The 7,140-nt window shown below is 39.9% G+C and overlaps 1 long non-coding RNA gene across 1 annotated transcript in view; it reads right to left on the bottom strand.

Moving 5' to 3' along the window:
- Positions 1–541: 541 nt before the first annotated feature.
- Positions 542–7,140, bottom strand: part of LOC140482371 (uncharacterized) — a 43,308-nt gene continuing 36,709 nt past the window's right edge. The window contains exons 3-4 of the long non-coding RNA XR_011961714.1: positions 5,848–6,118; positions 542–1,918 (exon numbers count right to left, since the gene is read on the bottom strand). This is a non-coding gene — a long non-coding RNA (uncharacterized lncRNA). The remainder of the gene's footprint in view (positions 1,919–5,847; positions 6,119–7,140) is intronic.

Below are 7,140 nucleotides of genomic sequence, written 5' to 3'. Positions count from 1 at the left end.
TCTGGTGAGCTGCTTTGATCTTGATAGTGTCGAGTTTTTGAGTGTTGAAGCAGCACACATCCAGGTAAGTGGAAAGTATTCCATCACATTCCCGACTTGTGGTTTGTAGGTGGTGGACAGGCTTTGCTGTGACAGGATATGAGTTACTCATGGCAAGGTTCCTAACCTCTGACTTATTCTTATAGCATCAATATTCATATTCAACAGTCCAGTCCTGTTTCTAGTCATTATTAATCATGGAGAACTCAACTATGCAATGCCATTAGATGTAAAAGGGTGATGGTTAGATTCTCTCTTGTTAGAGATGGTTATTGTCTGGTACCTGATAATTGCCACTTATCAGGCCAAGTCTGGATGTTGTCCAGGTTTCACTGCATTTGAACACAGACTGCTTCAGTATCTGAGGGGTCGCAAATGATGCAAACATTGTGCTACTGAACATTGGTGATCATCCCCTTATGACGGAGGGAAGATCATTGATAAAGCAGCTATAGATGGTTGCACCTAGGACACCAATATCTATTCAGTGAAACATGCTGAAGTACAGAGCAAGAGCCATATTACCATCATCCACCTTCAGTCTCACTAACTTGGTGAAGGTGCTGCTCCAGCTGAGTGGCCATATCAAAAAGAGGGGGCCTGCTGTTTGACAGCTCCCTGTCAATCTCAGACCCAAATCTATCATTCAACATCTCACTGTCTACATCACAGACCATTGTTAAACTTACATAGCAGATAAGAAAGCGATGGGCCCCCATCCCACAGATCCATTTTAAGTTATACAAACATTGGATCACCTTTAGCCAGTATTCACCTATTTTAAGTCAATGCTGCTAGTGTCAGCATCATTAAAATGTGCAAATTGAAAGACCAATGGCATGTTGCAAATTACCTTTGACCAGCATTCGAATCTAAGTACCTTTGTTTTGTCTGAATGATAAATGGGTAATGAACTGGTGTGATCTAGCACAGATGGCATTAGTCATTGTCCTGTTGCATTGGATGTGCATAACTGAGAGGTCCCACACAGGTCACCCGCTGCTCCCTGAGGGGGAGCCAGTCAGATAGATGTTCAAAATGGCTGTCACCTTTGCAGCCACTGGGAGAGGATGGCCTCCCACTCCTGCAGTGTTCAGGTTCTAATCCAGCATCTGGTACAGTTCCATCATAGAGTCTCAGGACATATGGAGTCTACGTCAATAACACTTCTAGCTCATTGCCAGAAAATTGAGCAAGGGCCAAAAGCCCAATCCATCTGAGGACCCAATACATCCCAGAGAGCCCTATGACTGCAACCTCTCCCTCAGCACCTGCACTGTCTACTGCTGCTCTTGGGCTTGTAGTTGGTGCTGGTTCACTTGAATCCACCTTTAGTTTCTAAGGAAGACAGCTACAACGAACATCACGCCAGCCAGCGGTGTCCTACTGGAAATGATCTACATTGGGGACATATGGAGCAGAAAAGAGCTCATTGGGTCTCAGAAGAGGCACTGGCGACACATTCTACAATCTGCATGCATTCCTCCATGTAGTGTCATATGCTGAACCCTGATAAAAAGGGTCATGTTTCCATCAACAAGATGGTTAACAAGCTATGATCCCCTTTAATTGCCTACTCTCTGCTGCCCAGAAAGAACCTTCCCTCACTATTAGGAAAAAGCATTAAAGATATGAGTTGCTCCCATCATTGAGATTGGATTCAAAAGATGCCTCATTCAGTTCTGCCACAAATCTCAGCCTACATTGTACATGCCTCTATAGGATGTCATTTGTTATGACTAAACTGTGCTATTCCTTAGCTCATATTTTCCTTTCTCCTGGAACTGTTCCTCCATCACCTGTTCTGGAAGTATTCTCATAGAGCTGCCAGGTTCCATTTTCAGTGTCAATATTATCTTCCACAAACAGGTGAGGAGAGCTGTCAGAGAGAATTGAACAGTTTTTAATAAGTGCTCAGTTACTTTCTTACAGAACCATTGACAACAGTGGATGGAGTACATTTTCATTCTTTATCTGCCATGTTTCATTACTGTCATTAAAAGTCTGCTAGAGCTTATTGAAGTGTTACCATTACTGAAGTAAATTTCCAATTGTCTTGTTTATAGGTGTCACCAAATCTTGGTGAGTCAGCTCTTTTCTGAATTAACTAATTCCAGTCAGATTATAGAAATCTAAATGATAGAAATCACACCAGAAATCCAATTCAGCTGCACGCAGAAGGATTCCAGCGTACATTCGATTTGATACTTGATTTAAACATTCCACATTTAAATATGATGTAGAGTATTTATTACAATTAGATTTATCCAACACTGGGTTATAAATTTGTCTTCTCTTTATGGAATCAGGCAACCTCTCATTTATCTTTCAGCTGCAATTGCTATTAACCTGGCAGCATTTCCATGAACAGACAATGTAGAAAATCATAGATATGTAGAAAACTATATGTTGTGCATTACTACTAACCATGTGGATGGACATTCATTGATGGTGAACTTTTACTCAATATCTTTGCATGTTACATCTTCTATTTGAAAGGATCCTAATAAATCTAGTAAAGATGTTGTATTCTTTTAAATTTGTGGCATTATAAGAATGATTGGATTTAATTATGATCCAGCAATCTTTAGTTTGGCAATACTTTTACTGCAGTTAAACATCCACTCCATCTTTGAAATTTAATCAACATTAACACCTTTCAGAAAATATGTACAAATGTGTTATGTCATGTCTCTTTAAACCTAAAATGGCAGCCGGCACCAGACTGGCTGGTCCACCATAAGGATCTCCTTTGAACTGTCTCAGAATCAAGTTTGATGTGCTAAATTATGTTCTTGCTGGCAAAAGCAATGGTTCTGTGTTTTCAATTGAACAGTTTGCAAACCATGGTGGACCCTTGGCTTGAGCCAAATGTTAAAATCATTTGTCTGGAAACTGTAACAGTTAGGAACAGCTGTGCAATCCCAGACTCGTGCAAAATGTATGTATTTCAATTTACAAGGAGAGTGCATTGTTATAGCATATCAGATGATAGCAAGTGCAATTGTCAGTGGGTTATATGTCATTGTTCCTATGTCTTTTTTTCTAGTATGTACTATATCTTTGAAATATATTTATATTATGAGTGGTAATCAATGCTTCAAAGATTAATTAAACTCAAGAAGGTCTAGTAGAACAGAAAAAAAAGACACATTTTTACTATCACCAAGTCTTTGTGTTGACTATAGGCCAGATATTCCAAGAGTACAGTCAGTTCTGCTGTAACACGTGTTCCTTCAACACAAATTGGTTTTAAAGCCATTGAACAATTGAAACCCTTATTTATAGAACATAAACTTTCCTTACCTGTATTGGCTATAATGCAATTCTGGCCCCATTAGTTTAAACAGTCCAACGATTGAACGATTTTCTTATAATGTGGGATCGCACAAGAAAGGAACATTCGTGTTATGTCAGAATTGACTGTACTCATTTGAAAAGCACAAATGATTCCCCCTCAACCAATGTTGACTACTTCTGTATTTAGTTATTTGATTGCCTAATTTTGATGCTTCATGTTTTATACCTCGTGTATTGTTTTAATGCAATAACAGTACTTTTAACTGGAAATATCTCCAGATGTACAAGATTATATCTAAAAGGACTTCACATTAAGTAGAAATAAAATGAAATAAACAGGGGAATTAGGGAACAGAGAGCATTGAAGGATGGCTGCAGTGACTAAATCAAACAGAAAGTTGTTGAAGAGGCAATTACAAGCCTGAAAGGAAGTGAAAAGCTATAGGAAGCAAGATATGGAATTCCTAAGAACTGTACAATAATGGTTAGCGAATTGACAGTAACAATTTCAAAATGATGATGGATTTTGATTGAATAGGTATGATAGCCTATTTCCTCTGGAAGAATAGTAGCTAACCAAAGAACATGGATGTAAGATAATTAGCTGAAAGGCCAGGACACAGATATGGAAATAATTTATACACCGTAAATTGTCATGATCTCAAATGCATTGCCTGAAAAAGGTAATGGAAATGCATTCAGTTGTAAATTTAAAAAGAATATATAACTAAAACATAGAGAAACACACTGTTATAGAGATAGAATGGAGAAACTGAATTATTTGATAGTTTTTCTGAGAGCCAACACAGAGATAATGGGCTGAATAATCTTCAGCTATGTTATATAATTGTTCAATTCAATGGTCGAACAATTGAGAGAGTAGACAGCATAGGTAACAGCATGTACACACAGCCTGAGCTTTACTCACCTTTTGGTGACTGGCAAAATAATTGGCAACATGTCAGGAGTTGCTCAATATTTTGCCATCCTATTTCACAAACTTCAGGAATGTTGGTAGATTGGTCGCCTACCAGGTACTCAAATGAGCCAATTAACGTTCTCTTCAGGCATTCTTTTTTCCATATTGGCAAAGCCTGTGACCATTTGGGAGAGTACTGGGCCATCTTGCAAGGTCAAAGGGTGGGAGTGGATCATTCTTTATGGGTTCTCCAGGGTCATGGAGGGATTCCTGGTTGCAATGAATGCCCTCTCAAAAGCAAAGTTGCTGGACCCTCTGACATAATCCCACATTGATCACCTTAGTTTGAGGATGACAGGCCATTGGAGCACCCTCTTGTTGCAGCAGCTGTCTCCAACTTGGCCACCAATAATACTGGCACTGTGAAGTTCCTAGCTCTTAGATTGGCCAGAAAGCTCTTGGAGATGTTGCTCTGCAGTACAGAGTTATCCTTACTCTAAGAATAACTGCGAAGCATGTGTGTAAGAGGCAAGGGAGTGGTGGTTTAGATCACAAGGAACTGTGTCTCTAGGGTTCCAGGCAATGTCCACTCTAACAAACCATTGTAAATAGTTATGTTTAATAAAGTTTATTAACTGTCACTTCTCTGAGTAAAGATCATTATTATGACATAGGATGAGGCAAACTGCCAAAAATACAGGAATTAGTAAAAGGTCACAGTGAATCCAAGGACTATACTGAGGATGGAGAAGGCAAGAGCATTTGGAGACTCCACCTGCATAAAGTGTGCAGGGAAAGAGAATAGGATTGACACCATTGGTGAAAGCTAGGCCCAGGCAGTATTATAGAGAGTCATGAGCAACATTCCCAGTCACTTCTTTTCCCCTGCTGCACAGAATACCATGTGTGGCAGTGACATCCAGAGGTAGAAGCTATTCAGCGACCTAGTGAGCACATGCACTCTGCTTCCCAATAGCTGTCCTGTCACATGACATGCAGCTGAGAGGGAACATCAGACATGACTTTTTAAAATTTATTTGATGGGTTGTAGGTGGTGCTGGCGAGGCCAACATTTATTGCCCATCCCTCATTACCTTTGAGAAAGTAATGGCGAGATGCCTTCTTGGAGTTGTAGGCTATTGACCTAGTAACAAGGAACAAACCAAGATGTGCTATTATAGGATCCTGGATGAGTTACTGGAGTTTATTTGTAGATGATACACCCTGCTGCGGTGAAGGGAATGAATGTTAAGGTGCTGGATGGGTTACCAATCCAAGTGAACTGCTTTGTCCTGGATGGCATTGAACTTCCCCAATCTAAGCAAGTGGAAAATATTCTACCACTCTCTTACATTGTGCTGTAATTGGTAGACATGTTTTGAGGAATCTGGATGTAAGTTAATTACTCTCTGCAGAATTCCCTGGCTCTGATCTACTCTTGGAGCCAAAATGTTTACATGATTTGATATATTTTCTGATCAAGTATGTTAACAGGAAATTCAGCAATGAATATTGAAGGGAGATGGTTGCTCCCTTTCTTGTCAAAGATGATCATTATCTGTCTATTGTATGACATGGTTGTCACTTACCACTTATTAGCCCAAGCCCGAATGTTGTCTCGGTTTTATTGCATTTAGACATCACTATCTGTGGAGTTGTGACTGGCATTGAATCCTGTGCAATCATGAATGAATCCCACTTCACACTTTAGGATGGTGGGAAGGTCAACAAAGCAGCTGAAGATGGTGAGACTTAGGACATTATCCACAAGAACTCCTGTAGCGATGTCCTAGGGCTGAGATGATTGACCTCCAAAACACCACAACCATTTTTGTTTGTCTTGGGTATGACTTCAGCCTCCTGTAATAAGAACAACAGCCAAATACAACAACAGGTCAATCCGCAGGTTATGGTCACATTAAACAGAGACTAATGCTATCAGCTTCCTCACTGACAACTGGAAACAGCTGCACACAGGTTGTAGTAACACATAAACCCAGCACTGATTTACTTGACCCTGCAGGCATCATTAGATGATCCTGTGGCTTTTATGAATCACAAGGGTTTCTACTTCAATGTTTTGCAGCTAGTGTGTGGTCAGCAGTAATGTATCATCCCAGTTTATTTAATGTTAACAAAACTCTTAATATTCAGAGTTAGCTTTCGATATTTTTGTCCCCCCTCGGCCTTTGTTCCTAATCTCAGCAGGCCCCCAAACTCTCGCTCAATATGTACTCACATTAGCAGATTACCAAAAATATCAAAATTGTTGTATCATAAATACATCTGCTCAAGGCAGATTGCAAGGAAACTGCAGCCTATGGAAAAAACATTAGCCCATTTTTGTTAAACTGTCCTTAAACTGCTGAAAGCCAAATTAGTATTTTCCAATCACCCAAAGCTAACACCTACCTGTAGAAATCATTTTCTACCTGCCAGAGGGTAACATTTCACCGTGATTTCTCCCATCTCTCCCCATAAATGGTGTTTATGATTTTATGACCTCGACCATCTTCCTGACAACTTGTTTTCGGATGAAGATTTGATGCTGACAGCAAGAATGAGTTTACATTATACAAAACCACTGCAAGTTGTTCCATTTGTCTAGCCTGCTAGATCTCTAAAATTTTCTTCATTTACACTGAGGGGCATATTCCACAGTGCTGCGCAACACAAACTGCACATGCTCAAACTTATACATGAACACTCTTTTGGAATTTGTCAGTTAGTTCTGGCCACTAGGCCTTTATTGCTGACTGAGGAATGTACACACAACCTTACATTATCAACAATGTCACTGACTTCCAAAAGGAAACTGTGGATGAGCCACAGTGTGAAGCGGTTAAAGAATGGTGGGCCCTCACAGATTCGGCTGCATCAAG

Source organism: Chiloscyllium punctatum, chromosome 1 (genome assembly GCF_047496795.1).
Source record: "Chiloscyllium punctatum isolate Juve2018m chromosome 1, sChiPun1.3, whole genome shotgun sequence".
Classification (NCBI taxonomy): Eukaryota; Metazoa; Chordata; class Chondrichthyes; order Orectolobiformes; family Hemiscylliidae; genus Chiloscyllium; species Chiloscyllium punctatum.
Note: the sequence above shows the minus strand (reverse complement) of the source record. Positions and strands in the feature narration are given on the sequence as shown.